This window comes from Dipodomys ordii, unplaced genomic scaffold (assembly GCF_000151885.1).
Source record: "Dipodomys ordii isolate 6190 unplaced genomic scaffold, Dord_2.0 Scaffold59, whole genome shotgun sequence".
NCBI classification, from domain to species: Eukaryota; Metazoa; Chordata; class Mammalia; order Rodentia; family Heteromyidae; genus Dipodomys; species Dipodomys ordii.
Genome location: NW_012267275.1, coordinates 7,958,126 through 7,975,139, shown reverse-complemented (window position 1 = coordinate 7,975,139; position 17,014 = coordinate 7,958,126).

The following is a 17,014-nucleotide window of genomic DNA, read 5'->3' as shown; positions in this document are numbered from 1 at the left end:
AAACCTGGGGAAAATATTATAAACAATGATTGAGGAGAAACCTCCTAAAAAGAAATGCATTGCAAATACATTGTAAAATATTAATATTTTCTATTAGTCACATGTAAATTGTATAAAGTAGTAAATAACATAAATTTCAATATCACAGTATGCTTTATTTAACTATTTGTACTCAAAAGGTTATTTCCACACATAATCAATATTACAATACATTAACAAGACATTTTACATGCTTTCTTACATGAATTCTTTGAATATATTATTAATAATGCTGTATTTTTAAATCACAAGTACTGAATCTCTGCTTAGATTTTAAAATAGCAGGTGGATATGGTGAATTACAAATAATCCAGCTAATAGGAAGATGGAGGAAGAAGGACTAAAACATCAAGGTCAAACTGGGCAATAGTTGAGAACCAGTTTCAAAGGGTGAGGTGCCACTGAGTCACACTTTTGTTATCCTAGCTATTCTGGCTGAGATCTGAGGATTCTGTTTGAAAGGTAGCCCAGAAAGGAATGACCATGAAACACATCCCCAATTAACCACCAAAAAGCTAGAAGCAAAGCTGTGGCTCAAGTGGTATAAGTATAACTGGTATGCTATTTACTCCTCTTTATTAAGGAGATTGTGGGGCTAAAAGTTATTTTGTGTTATTATTGCCAAGAATAAACAGAGATGTAGTTTTGAACACTGTTGAGCTGCTGGAAGTAAGCATGCAGCTTGGGATATTTTATCTCCTTTTCTTGGTGTAAAATCGCATAACAGTCCATTATCCATTACCTAATTACCCATTACCTCACAATCTTTCAAAACTAGGAATTGACCAATTTTCACAGCTTATTAATGGAATGATTCATCTACAACATTTAAAAAAGATTTGCCATTATAGCAGCCTGTGATTCAAGTTATATACTTTGGCCTGTTTTATATATTCATGTCAAGGAAATCTGAGTTTTGACATGGATGAGAGTATACATATCTATACTTTAGGACCAAACATACAAACTCTGTTATTTGGCTCAGGTCTTTGGGCCTTGTTTTGAGAATTCTGAGTGGTCTGTTTTCTCAGGCACTGGTGCATTTGAATTCTTTTAGGCAGGGAGATGTGATGCCTGTTGCATTTCAATGTTGTAGGTTGTGCATCAGAGTTACTGACAAGACCAGATATTATCTAACATCCGTGGAGACGTGTGACTTGATCTACATGAGTATCCACTGCCTCCACCTGAACCAAATTATTATTTCAGCAGTGTTGCAGTTGGATACTACACTATTTTTTTAATCATTAGGGTATGCTTAATATGTCATGTATCCAAGTTCTATTATCTATGTAGCTAATACTCATGTTGAAATATTTTATTTTCATCCAACTTCTAAATATCAAAAATGTGACATTGAAATATTTTAAGACATGATTTTTGAGTTATGTACAAATGCGAACACATTATTACAACAGAAAATTTGATCTGAGCCATTTTATAGCTTGGAAGTGTCATAATCAAATGCTTAGCTGCCATCCCAGTCACGACAAACAAATGAGAGACAGAATTGTGCCAGAAATATCACGCTGGCAATGATTAAAAGGAAATGCTCCTTGTACCAGAAAATGTAGATTTGTACGTTGCTTCAAAAAAGATAAGCAGCACATTCTAAGTGTGCATCTGTAGTTTCAATTACTTTGTTTTCCATATATTTAAGTACAAAAATGTTAATGTAAAACAATTTTGCTATATCATTCTCTATACGTCCTTATTTCTGAAAATGCTTCTGTCAAGGGTCAGAAGACCTATGTTCAGTAATCTTTTTAACTCATCCATGCAACTAAAAACAAGTCACCAAAAGATAATTTTCTTTTCCACAAAGTAAAACATCTCAAGCAATAAGCACAGGAGATATAAAAAATATGTCATGCTTACATAAAATTTATGACAGAAGCTTCTGTTTTATTTCTGAAGACTAGGATCTCACAAGTGTTAACAGTTTTCTATACTGTCTTATTATAAATTGTTTCAAAAGAAACAATTGTATCTTAAAATAGGATTTTTCTGTTTCTTGGGAGGATTTTCAAGTCAATATTTATCCTAAAGTCATTGGATATAGACAAAAAACTATATATATAAATATATATATATGTTATAAATGTATGTGTGTGTGTGTGTGTGTGTGTGTGTGTGTGTGTGTGTGTGTGAAAAGGAACAAGAAAACTTGTGAAGACTGGCTTGTAGGGGCTGGAGAATATGGATAGAGGAATGATTATGACCAAGGAGAATTGTATGCATTAATGGAATTGTTGAAATGACAAACTAATTGATGTCAATAAAAAGATAACACAAAAGTAATTTTAAAAAGTCAGTATTTAGACTGGAAGTATTTGTGGGGATAAAAACCCATCTATATTCATATGCACACATACTTTCATTAACAGGTGAAAGAAATATGAAGGAAAATATCAGTCTCATACCTTAAGTGGATATAGTCTGGAAGATATCAAACTAGAAACTTCTATAGTGATGTAATCACAATTTATACATACCCAGAATCCCAATAGGGAATCAATAACAGTTTGAGTGTGCCTGCCTTGTGCTGGAAAAGCTGTTAGGGTGATAGAATTTCCTGGCATCAGATAAAAGCTTTTTACGAGATTTATAAACTAAAGGGATGATCTCCCTAACTCAAGAGATAAACCATTAAATTCATGCAGTAATTATGGATGGATCACATATTTTAACTGCACTTGTTCTGGTACGGGGGTGGGAATTGTTTGTTATATAATGATAGTTTTCTTTCTCTTACAAAGGGCCATCCCACTGGCAATAATTAATAGTGGCCCCCTCACTGGCAATAATTAATAGTGACCCCCTCATAGTTCCTATTTTCTACTTTTTATGTTATGATTTCAGTGAATGTTTCTCACATTTCTAAGAAAATATGTCCTTGAGAAAACAATATATGATATAAGCAATAGAATAACATTTCAGAATGAATACACTAAGATGCTAACATAGTAGGATATAAACTTGCTGATCAAACTGCTTTCTATTTTTCTTATATAAATTACCAGGAACTTTGCCAGGATGATTTTTTTGAATCTTTAATGTATAGATGTAAAATGCAGATTTTTAAGACAAAATATTAGTCAGCATATTTCAAAGTATAAATTTCTGGTTATTATTATGTAGAATTTTAAAGGATAATTCCTTCAAATAGAATAATATTATTAGAGCAAATCACAAAAATTTTGGCTTTAGGTAAATTTTATTTTATTTTTCATATTCTAATAGACAATTATGCTCTTACACTAAAATATGCTTTCATATACTCATGGCTAACCAATATTTTCAGTTTTATTTAAATAGTTCTGTTTTAGTTTACCCTTGCTTTATTTTTTTAGTTAACTGCAGTTTGACAAATTGACTAATTAAAAATATTAAAACAATTAAAATGGATATAAATTTCTGACACATTTAACATCTGGTACTTAGGCATAAACATATGGCTTAAGTGCAGATGTTTTTGGATACTTGGCTATGTTTCTCATGTGAATCATAAATCATGAATATAACTAAAGGTTCCAGAGCTAAAATAACTAATTATCCAACCAACTGAACAAACAACTTGATGTACAAGTTTTTCTACATGGCATATTTGGTTTAAACTTACACTAAAACTTCATTTATTTTTCAGATTATTTTTTCCTAAATCATTAATATTTTAAGGTCATAAAGGCAGGGGAAGTGAGAGAAAGTGGGAGAAAATGAGGGAGGGGGTAACAAGAAATGTTCTCATTACCTTACGTATATAACTGTAATCCCTCAGTGCACCACCTCAGCAATAAAATTAAATTTTTTAGAAGGCAGGCATATAAAAATGAGACGTCACTTCTCAAATTCTACTCAAATTCTACTGTAGTCTTTGTATTCCTGTGTAGGATTGTGAATATACTAACAGTAGAAATAACTCAAGTTTTCTCAGTGTTTATGCTACATCAGGTCCTGTTGTAAGTGGTTCACGTATGCTAACACATGCAAAATGTGTTCCTGATAAAGCTTATCCTATTATCTGACTTTCACCACAAAGAAACAGAGACTTGAGGATCAGAGATTCTGAGAGGCTCAAGGTCACATGCTCAGGTGATTCTAATCCATTCACATGCAGGAGTTGTCCCTCCAGAATGCAGAGCCTAAACATGTGCTATGTCAATTAACTTTAAGATGTTATCTAGGCTAAGCTACAATTCTATGTCATTTTAAATATGACCATCTGTATGTTCTTTGGACATATTTTGTAGTGTGCTTAACAACTTTCCATAAATGCATACCATTGTTACTCATCCAGTCAATTGAGGGAAATGAAGACAATTTTCCTGGGGAAGACTTTCCCTTAATTGCTATCCTCTGGCCTTCTCTAAAATTTAGGATTTGCCAACTTCCAAAATCATATGAGATAATTCCTTGAAATAACTAATATATATTATATAAATATAAAATAATACATTATCAATATATAATACATTATTAACGATAATTTCTACAATAAACACATAATATAATATAATTATTATATATAATATAAAAGATAATATTACATGTAATAAGTTTTCTTTTTGTGGAAAAACTTGAGTAACATATACAATATTATATAAAATGCCAAGATAGGAAGCCAGTGGCTGGTGGCTCATGCCTTTAATCCTAGCTACTTAGGAGGCTGAGATCTGAGGATGATGATTTCAAACCAGCCAGGACAGGAATTAGAGACCCTTACCTCCAATTAATCACCCCAAAAGCCGGAAGTAGATCTGTGGCTCTAGTGGTAGAATGCTAGTCTTTAGCAAAAAAGCTCAAGTGATCAGGCTCTTGAATGCAAGCTCTACTTCTGGCATACCCCCTACACCATCAATAAAAAAGAAAGAAAGAAATCAACACATGTAATATTGCTCTTCACTTTCTGTAATGTTTAATTACTAGTATGTGTCAGCTACTAAATTCTATAGATAGATGGCATTCGTTTATTTTAGTGAAGATCCTGTTCATTGAGGTGTCTTTGATTCACTTTAACCTTAAGATAAGTTAATGTTTAAATGTTTCAGAAACAATTCTACTTAACCAAGGACTGTGTTTATCCACATCAAATAGAAATTTTCAATATGATTACATGTATTGGTGTCCTTTTCACTTGCTAAATTTCTCCTTATCTGTCAAGAACAGGTTAAATACTTTGTCTCCATGAAACTCTATCAACGATTGAAGAAGCAGTGATTTAACCCACATTGGACCAATTGAGTATTCAGCATTAGTGGTCTTCATTGTGTAAGTACTGGCTATACATTTATGTAATCCGACTTGAATCTCCTCAACCATATCTCAATAATATCCACTATAAATTTTATCTGGTAATTCTTTAAATAAGTATTCAAAAGATATTTGTTGGCGGGACTTGTGACAACTTACAATAAAACCCTTTGCAGTAATATGGCTTGTAGAGAAACTGAAGTTCTCAGTCTCAAGATAAAAAAAGAAAAACAAAACAAAACAAAAAAACCTGTTTTCAAATGAAAGTAGCCTGCCTACGGTAGCTTGTACTCAGGAGACTGAGAATTGAAGACTGCCTTTCGAAGCCAGCCTGAGCAGGAAAGTCCATGAGATTCTTCTCTCCAATTAATCACCGAAAAAGCCAGAAATGGCGCTATGGCTCAAGTGGTAGAATACTAGCCTTGAGCCAAAAGAGCCTAGAGACAGCGCCCAGGAGCAGAGTTCCAGAGCTCAAGCGCCAGGACTGGCAAAAAAAAAAAAAAAAGATGAAAGTCCCAAATAGTATAGCATATTTGCAGACGCCCAGGAAGGGATGTACTTTTAGACTTTACACTAAGTAGTAGCCTAGGAAAGTAGTGATTTTCCGCTGAGCTGGTCATTTACATTAATGATTAATGATTAATGGTAATCTTAACACATCGCTCCATATATATATATATATATATGTATATATATATATATATATATATATACACACATATATATGTATGTATATCCATTAAGAACTTTTATTTGCTTAGTGAAATTTTACATGGTCTGATCATATTAGACCAATGCTATTTATGGTGGGATCATTCAAAGCTATTTTTAACAGTACTGCATAATTTTGTATGAATACCACTTAATGAACAGAAACTACTCTTGTTCCTTAAATGTATTTTTAAATCATTTTTCATATAGGATAAAAGTTATATCACTATATTTTCATAGGTTCCAACAAATAAAGATAGATAACAACAGTGTATGAAGTCTATCAACTGAGCAACTCATTCCCTTATTATATATTCCATTGTATATATTATATTCCAATATTTATATTATTCATATTTTCAGCATATGAATTTTCAAATGTAGACCTCTGAAACTTCTCACTTTACTTCTCATTGAGGATTTATTACTGGGGAAAAAACAAAAAACAAATCATGTCTTTTTTTTATATATGTCTTATTGTAAAAATACTGTACAGAGTGGTTATAGTTACATGAGTAAGGGAATGAGTGCCTTTCCTATTGAGCATTTTTACCTCCTCCTTTGTTAAATCATGTCTTTTGCTTGAACTTATAAAATTCTCGGCCACTAACTGATCAAACATTTGGAATTAAGAACTAAAGAAGAATAAATACAATTGTTTTTCATTTTCTTTTTATATTTTATTATTATTATACCATACATACCTCAGCTATGAAATTTCATATCTATAATTTACTTAATCATATTAAGGTACCCGGAAACATGTATAGTCCTTGTATAAATTGAGCATTTTTTTGCTACAGAAAAAATTTGATTCTTTTATCAAATATAATCTTGTGTTAGTCCTAACCATGGTCATGTAAGTGATCTGACTGTACTCTTTAAGATACAGAGGACAGCTGAAATAATATCCTCATTATTTCAGACCTATTCCAAATTTGTGGACAATTTTATATGAGATTTCCAATTTGTAGTAACTCTTCTGTTCCACCACTTCAATTACTGTCTCATGTGGCATCAATCTATCAAAGATAACACTACTAAAGTCCTCATGCTGCCACAAAAGATAAAAGACATTTTACAGCACTACATAGTTGAACATGTTCCTATCACTAGTCATTTTCAATGCATCATATATATTGCATAATATGAGTACAGTATTTACTTCTATTTTCTCATTTGTGTCATTCACAATTTCTGTTAGAGAAGTTGACAGAGTATTTTCAGAATTTCATGGAAATATGTTCTGTAGCACCTATTTTGCTTTAATGTTAAATATCTTTCTCAGCAAAGAATCAGTCAATGAAGGCATGGCTTGACTGATAATAATAATAGGTATTAAATCTGACAGCTTCTTGGTTTGGTGGGTCTATATCAGAGAAGTATATTGATTTATCAGCACAACAGGCTACAAGGAAAGTTCCATTGTGCTAGTTATCATCATATATGGTAACAAATGTCTTGTCAGTAATTCTATCCAAATAATTCATGTTTGGCAGGATAATAAGTGATCCTGTGTGCAGTTCCGCCCACCATATAGAAAACAGCGCATTTACCTCTTATTACATCAAATGACATAGTATTCATCCTGGACTGTAGAGCCTGAGCCATATTTTTGAAAAATAAAATAGAAATATCCAATATTTGTGGGCTGAGGATAGAACTTGGTGGTACTGAGAGTAATTGGCATGTATGAGATTCAATGTCCAGTGCTGCAAAGAAAATAAGAATAAAGCTTTGAAGGAGATAATAATTCATCAAATAGTTCAAAGACACAGCAATGGAGGGACAAAGGGTGACTAAATGCAGCAATGGACACTACATGGAAAATCAATGATAAAACTTAGTGAAATGGGAGGGGAAAACTGGGAGAAAGTGAGAGAAGGGGTAACATTGTTCAAGAACAAAGGTGATTTTTACCTGACTTATGGAACTGTTAACCCTTCTGTACATCACCTTTATAATAACAATATAAATTAGTTCAAAGAATATTGGGTACTCTTTCTTCTATCTTTTATTTCCTAAAGCAATTTTTAAAATGTTAGCTTGGGATTTATAATATCATTCTCACCAGTTTTACTTAATAAACAAAAGATCAAAAGGAGAAAGCAAAGTGTTGAACATTTGTATTTTTCAAAATAAATATCACCCATTTCATGCATATGACTCATATAGCCTATGAGAAAATAGTTTAAGGAAATCCATGCCCCTAGGATAGAGGGACCCAGAAGAAAGTCTCTGCTTCCTTATTTTGGGCACACAGTACTGCTAGTCATCAACTAAAGGAATTTATCTGAGCCCCATAACCCAAGCTTTATTTGGCTACCTATAAACAGAGTATAATAAAATAATAAAATGATGATGATAATAACCCAAGCTTTATTTGGCTACCTATAAACAGAGTATAATAAAATAATAAAATGATGATGATAATAAAGCACTTCATGGAATTATGAGAGGCAAATGTGGATGTATAGATAAAGATTACAAATGCCAATTGAACTTCTAGCATTGGTGACAGCAATCCCTCTCCCATAACAACCTCCTTGTAAATGCTCCTTGGATTTCTCACAGCACTATGTATTCGCACTATGTGCTTTCATGTTGAATTTGTGTCAACTGTGGCTCTTTCTGTAGGGGAACAAGCCCAAATCAGTACCTCCTTTTCGACTTACTTTCTACCTTAATTTGCATATGAAACAATTCAAGGCCACATTAGAAGTTATCAAATATTTTTTATTGATAAATTCTTAATGGATTTGGGATTAATACATATAAGGGTTCTTGAGGTGGGAAACTTATTTTGCATGCTATGTATCTTAGATAAAACCTTGTACATGTAAATATAACATTTATATATATTATCTCATATAACATAGATATTATCTCTATTGTTTCATGTATTTAAAATGCTGTGCTATCAATCCTGAGATCACACGATGACTAAATGCTAGATATGAACTACCTCATAAGATGTTGTATTGAAACAAAAATAACACATTTAAAATTTATAGACAGGGTCTTTTGGAGAAAGCTTTTGAGAAATTCTCCTGGGCACAGTAGCGAATTATCTATTCAGACTACACAGAGGACTGGAAAAATATCCCATCTAGTCTAAACAGTCACAACTGCAAAAAAAGAGAAATCTTTGTGACTTAACTATACAGGTTAAGTCTTCTCAAATTTATGCATATAAACACCTTTTTTGAGTCTCATACCCAATTATACCACCTGTAAAATATTGTTCCATGATGGTATAGCTTGGGAAATGAGGTATCAGCAGTCAGTCATCAAAATTGAAGTCAACTGCTAGACAGTGTCTCAAATACTATTCTAGTTACTTTAAGACCAAAGAGCGAGAAAAAAAAATCAGAACCTTAACAAGTAAGCAGGTTGTGGAGGATGTGTTGGAGGAGTATAGTCTGAATCTTGCTCTGGACAAAGTTATGAGATCCTATCTGGAGAAATAGCTAAAGCAAAAATAGTTCAAGTGGTAGAGTACCTGCTAGCAAACCCAGTGTCCTGACTTCAAACTCTAGTACTACCAAAACAAATAAATAAAGACAACTGCACCTGTTTTTTTTTTATTTTTTTTGGATGACCAAAATATGCCATGTTTCATTTATTAAGCACAGTTTGATAGTCCATGAAGCCTGTACCTTGTGTCCAGTAAAACAGGAGTGCCTTAACATTTATTGCCTTATTCAGAACCCCATCACAATGCACTGGACAGGCAAAATGTGTGTTGTGACCAGAATCAATAGTGATATTGAATGATTATATACTCTAAACAGAATCAAGAGTTTTATGTTGACTTACATTGTAGTTTCTATACATGTAGAGACATGTGAATTTATTTATTTAGAATTTTAAATCCGTGAAGCAAGGCAATCTACAATTTATTACCTATTGAAGGAAAATTGGACAAAAATGTTATTTTCATTGTTCAGTTGAGATATAAAAACAAAATGACAGCCCGAGAGTCTAGTGAAACCTTTCATGTATCTTATTATTTTCCAGTGAATCCACTGCTAAGGTAACTGGGGTTTTTTGTTTGTTTATTTGTGGATTTTTTGTCAGTGGTGGGGGCTGAACTTTGGACCTGGGCACTGTCCCTCAGCTCTTCAGCGCAAGGCTAGCACCCTACCACTTGAGCCAAAGCGCCACTTCTGGCATTTGTCTGCTTATGTGGTGCTGAGGAAAAGAACCCGGACCTCATGCATGTGAGGAGCAGCACTCTACCCCTGAGCCACCTTTCCAGCCCCTGTAAGTATAATTTTTGTTTCAGGGTGAAACTTTTGTAAATCAAAGCCTAAGGTTATCTGAGTATAAAGAGCTATTGGACTGGGGCCTGTGAAGGCCAAGAGATTCAAGAATAAGCATACATGTGATTTTCAAGAACATTTTAATCTTAACAGAAACAGAAATATAACCAAATAATTGAAATACAAAGTGAATGGTACCTAAGGATTTTACAGAAATTCTGAGACAGTATTGATTTATATACAAAGTTAAACTGATATTGTTTGTAAATATCAGGCAATAGTTTGGAGTGATGGAGAGGAAGAGTAAAAGCATAATGTTACAAGCATACATAGTAGACTGAAACAAGAAATATTGCAATATTGAAAAGTCAGATTGTGGGACCTGAGAAGGGTGTAAGAGGAGCCTTAAAATGCAGGTCCGAAGAACGGTGCCCTCTGAGTAGTATTAGCACTTGTTTTGTCAGTGATGAGGAGCCATTAGTGATTTGAAAAGAGACTTTTTGATGCAAACTCTACTTGATGAATGCAGTAGAGGACTACAAGGAAGACTGTTGCATGTAATAGCCATTTGGAGGATATGTAATTTGGAAAAAAATCCCTAGATTGGCATTCTTTTAGTAGCATACATCAATGTGTAAGGAGGGGGGATCATTGTGATATTTCCACACATGTATATACTGTATCTCCCCACTAACATTAGCGTTTACCAGGTTCTCTTTTCTTAAAGCAACTTGAATACTTTTTGCTCTTTTATTTTCTCTGTGGCAACAGACTGCTTTAGCCATAATCATCTTCATTCATTGTCTTCTTTCGCCCTTTCCCCTGATGCTGGTTCTCTCCACCACAGAGCCTGTTTACTTTCCTATCGCGCGCACGCGTGTGTGTGTGTGTGTGTGTGTTAATTGCATCAAGGGGTCACAGCATATTCTCTGCCTTTTTCTTTCCCTGACCACTCGTTTGCTCTGAAATTCCTTATGTTATCTTCATATGTAGTTGTAATGTATTTAGAAATTATTTAGTTAATTCCTAATTATTTCCTCTCTTCCTTTCCTCCATCCAGTGAATGGTCAGAGACATGTTCTCTGTACAAGTGTATGGTTGTATGTGTACATGCCTCTGCAACAAACGGCTCTGGAAAAAACAGTTATCAACTTAGAGGAGACTGAAATTTGACGTTGTTCAAGAGTGTATTCCAAATGGATCAAAGAACGTAACATCTCATCTGAAAATTTAAATCTACTCCAGTACAACTGAGTGACACCAGTTAGTAACCAAGTAGTTAGCAAATTTCAGCTGATATAACTTAAGCTGATAAACCAAAATCTGTCTGAAAATTAAATGGCAGAAGGGGGCTTACTTTATCTGCCATATTTCTCTTCTAGCCAACTTTTCTATCATCTTTTCTATGCTTTTGCTTGCCAAGTTCAAGGACCAAGATCAACTCAGCCACTCTAAATTTCTGGTAACATATTTTGTACACTGGCTGGAAATGCAGAAATTAAGTATGTCTTTTTCTGACTTGGATTCACTAAAAGGTAATCCCTCTGTACGTCACTTTGATGATAAAAATTTACATATATATATATATATATTATAGATATATATATATACACACACACTCTGGAAGTTATGGGTACAGGTTATTATTTTCTAAATAGAACTCTGCCTGAAAACAAGAATATAAACTAAAAAATGAGATCACATTAAATTAAAAAAAACCTGCACAGAAAAAGAAATACTTACCAGAACCCAGTGTTGTATGATTATTTATTATTTTAGACCTATTTGGGGAAAGTAGAAATTGTAAAAACATTTGAAAATTTAATTTTGGGGGGTAACAAGTTCAACAAGAAATGTACTAACCACCTTACAAATGTAACTGTAACCCCTTTGTATAACAACTTGAAAATACAATTAAATTTTTAAAAAGTAGTTAATAAGGGCCTAGATGTGGTGGACATATTCCTGCAATTGTAGCACTTGGAGGACTGTGGTAAGCAGATCTTGAATTCAAGGATAGTCTGGACAATGTAGTAGCAAGTATCAGGCCTTCTTTGGCACTTTTTAATGGCTTAAGTGGTACATAGAACACCAAGCCTAGACAGTATAGCTGTGAGTTCAAACCCCAGAAGCACAAAAATAATAATGGTAGCAATAAAAATAAATTAATTATATATATTTCTCTTTAACATGCATTCATAAATATACCTTGTTTAAAACATTTAGTATTTTGTAAAATAAGAATTTTGATTATAATAATTATAGTACTTTTAAAACATCTAGACAGATATTTAACAATAAAAGTGTCAATTATTTGAGGTTATTTTCATGTTTAATACCTCTCTAATAGTTGAGATTTGAAACTCTTTAACTCAATAAAAATTTTTATTAAAATAATAAATATTAGCTACTTTGGACTTAGCCTGAAACAAACAGAAAATTTTATATTAATTGGAAGTATTTACTTTTACAGAAACACAGTAATACTAAAAAGGCCTAGAATCATCTTGATTATATAGAAAATGAAGACCATGAGTCCATATTGCAAGTATTAATCAGCAGTGAGTCATTAACATTATGGATTTTTTTTGCAGTGAATTGCTTGGATAGATTTGTGTCAATTATTTTTTTATTAAACATGTGAAAAAAAAATAGCCAAATGCTTTTTTTCTGAAAAATTTTAATTAGAACTAACTGTTCCTCAGGATTTTGTGTCAATTTGTCATTTACAGTACTCTGTAATAAATTTCCAACTATTTGAAAGAGGATTAAAACTGAAGTTATAAGTTATTCTATCAGAACAATAGTCAGGTTCTTTAGCACAGGAGACATTGCCAACTGCCAGGTACAAGTGAGACTGACCAAGTTTGAAACACTCGTGATTAATTAAAATTAGCTTGCAGCAGGAAAACTAAATTAGCATAGTGTATTTAATGGTCTCTGTGGATTGTTAACATGAACTGAAGGATGTTTCCACTTATAAGGTAATATTTTTAGAATAAAATAGCCTATGTGAACAAGGAGAAGAATTTTATATTTTTTCTATGTAAATAATCTACAGAATTCAGTTTAAAAGGTTAAAAAGATGAATTTTTAAAGCTGTGTATTTAAAGCTATGCAATTCTTTAAGTTATATTAAATATTTTACATTGAATATGTTAAAATATTGTTCCCTAATTCTAGAGTATAATTGAGATCAAGTCATATTTACAGATAATAGACTTACCATGGAAACTAATAAAGTGTAATTTCAAAGGACATTTTCAGTAATATTTATTATTAAGTAAATGTATTTGAGATAACTCATCTGAAAGATGGAATACTTTCTATTTTCTACTCACAAACCAATGTTCAGATTTTTTGCTTCAAAGCATACCTAAAGTATGAAAAGGTGAAGAGAGCTAAGCTAATAACGAATGTTCTGAGGTGAACATTTGCATCGACCTTGAAAACCCTAAGATGTAATGCATTGTGGTACAGTGGTCAAGGCAGATTTTATTTTAATGACTTGTGGGTTTAGCCTGTTGTTTTAGTTTTGAGTGGAAATGTTTTGAACCTAGGGAACGAATGTTGTAGTTAATCTTTGTCACAGTTAATGCAGACTGAATCAAAGAGAATGGTTTATGTCCATCAGAATATTATTTCTAGTAAGGAATGTGTTGCCTGAGAGAATAAAGATTATAGCCTAGTATTCACATTGTCTGCTTTACCAGGGCTGTACAATTTATATTTTTATTCTCTTGGCTTAACTGTAAAATATAAGGTGACACTCATTGTAATACTATGTAATTTATCAAAGAGCTAGTGCTGGCATCATTTAAAGACATTAACTTTGGTGGAGAAGAAGCTCTGGATAATCTCAGCCAAATCCTCCTGCAGATTACTCTCATAGCGAGCTACTCCTTGATTTTAAGTCCTTTTGAATTGCCCTTGTTTGGGGGGCTCTTGCACTCCTTTTCTAAAATTGTAGCTATATTTTGAATATATTTTCCATTTTTTTCCAGAAAAAAGTGTGGTGTTTGACATACTTTGAATGACTACATTAATCCCAATTTGCAATATAAGAAATTCAACTCATACGCCCTTTTCAAATCACTGTTTTCTAAATTCTTTACACACAACAGGCTATATAGTATAACTTTCTATTGGCATGCATATTCAAAGCATTTAAATAAGAAAAGTAATTTTTGCATTCAAAGAGTTTATCAAATTTGAGTGCCCTATCAAAACTCTTCTTTAAGGCATGTAGTTAGATTCTAAAGTTTGTGTCTGTTATTATCATTGTGTGATTTTGTCCACTGCTCTATGCTAGACATATATGTTATAAAGGGTAAATACTTCATTTCTAGTTATACGTAATGCCTATAAAATGCAAAAATTTAGGAAATATAAAATAGCATAGTTATACAACTTAAATCAATATAAACTTAATCTATAATAATGTGCATAATTCATGTGCATAATGTATATAATTAAAGAAAATTACATTATAATGTAATTATATAATTTAGAATAGAATTTAATATAACACATAATAAATTTGAATAGAATACAAAGTAAATTAAAACCACATTAGCTAGAATTAAATACAATAAGAAATTTTAATCCAGCAGTGGCCCACAAATAAAGCTTATTTGTGTTTAAATAAATAATTAACTCTATGATTCCTAAAGATAGAGATTTAATTGCAACAATTTGCCATTGAAACAGAAACATTACTGGGAAACTTAAAGAAAAAGTAGATTTGAATATCAAAGAGATTCTTACTAATAAATGTTAACATTTCTCCTGATTTTTTTTTTACCCAAGATATATGAAACTTTCAGAACTTTTAAACACTTGGAGCTGAAGAAATTAAAATAATACTAAAATCTATTTACTTGATTCTAATACTGTAACCATATATTATTTTCTATCAGAACTATCATTTTCATATTTCTGAACTTTTCAAATCAATACATGTTTTCTACAATTTCAAAAATGTATTAGTATTTGCCTGAAACAAAATTTTCATAGGCATGAAACCACACAGAATGCTCATTCTATAGATATTACCATTTTTGCCCTGCAATACTGAGCTGCCTTTCTTTCAGGTATATGAAGTGTATGTTATTTACTATCTTGACAACTTTTCATTCCACTTGCATTTAACTTATCCGTTATCATAGTAATACAATAAAAAGGTGGACCTACAAATAGAGCCATTGTAAGCTGTTGATTACATAGGAGTTCTGAATGTGTTTGTGTATGTGTGTCTGTGTGTCTATGTGTGTGTATATATGTGTGTGTGAAATGAATAGTGTAGGCATTATTCTGCTTAGATGATAATTTATGTCTTAGGAAAAGAAATTGCCAAATGATTTATGCATTATCATTTATCATCTAATTATTTTTAATAAGGTGATGACTGGCCACTCTTGAAGCTCATCCCTATAATTGGAGAAGTGAGCAATATTTTAAAGCGCTCTCTCTCTCTCTCTTAATATATATATATAGACATAGATATAGATAGATGTGTGTGTATATATAGTATATGTATATGATATATATATTTATATATATGTATATGATATATATATATATATATATTTGTTGGTTGTGGAACCTGAACTCTGGGCCTGGGCTCTGTCCCTCAGCTTTTCAGCTCAAGGCTAGTGCTCTACCACTTGAGCCATAACACCACTTTTGGCTTTTTCTGCTTATATGGTGCTGAGGAATTGAACCCAGGTCCTCATGCATGCAAGGCAAGCATTATACCACTGAGCCACCTTCCCAGCCCTAAAGCAATATTTTATTTATTCATTTATTTATTTATTTACCTTTATTTATTTTTTGGATCCAGTCATGGGGCCTGAACTCTGGGCCTGGGTGCTGTCCTTCAGCTCTTCAGCTCAAGACTAATTGCACTCTATCACTTGAGCCACAGCGCCACTTCCGGCTTTTTTCTTTTTTGCTTATGTGGTGCTGAGGAATCGAACCCAGGGCCTCATGCATGCAAGGCAAGTGCTCTACCACTGAGCCGCTTTCCCAACCCTAAAGCAATATTTTAAAAGCAAAAAATTTGCCAGTGTTAGCTCCATAAGTGCCACTGAAATGATCATTTCCTTCAAATTGTTTTTTCATTTTCTTAACTGTTTTCTTTATTTCTTTGTGTTGCTAGAACACACAGGTGTAGTATATCTGGCTTTAAATGGTTTTCAATCTCCTTTGAGTTCTTGTCTCTCTCTTGCTCTTTTGTACTGAAGTTTGAACTCAGGGCCTTGTACTAGCTGGAAACTAAGGTGTTCTCATGAAGGGGAGTGTGAGATTATATGGTTTCCTTTTTCTGTTTCCCTTTCTGATGATAAGGCGAGAGGTGTTTTTATCTGCTGTATACAGTGCTGCCTCACCCACTGGCAAGGCAGGGGAGCAACTGATCATGAACAGAACCACTGAAACTGAACTTAAGCTTTTCATCATTGTAGGTTAGCTATCATTGGCGTTTTGTTGTATGCCAGAAAGGTAACGTAAGATGGACTTTAAATTTATGTTTTAGCTCTGGTATGCGTTGGCTTGAAAACCAAAAAGGAAAGATGAAATTCCTATCTCTACCTCTGATAGTGAACTCATATTGTCATAAGGAGCTATGTCTGGCTTTCATACAGGATTCTTTCCCAAAGATCAATATTCCATCCTCTTTGGGCACACATATTGTCTGAAAGGACAGATGAGTTTTCAATAGGAATCTATCGGTTCCTATTTTTCTGGGC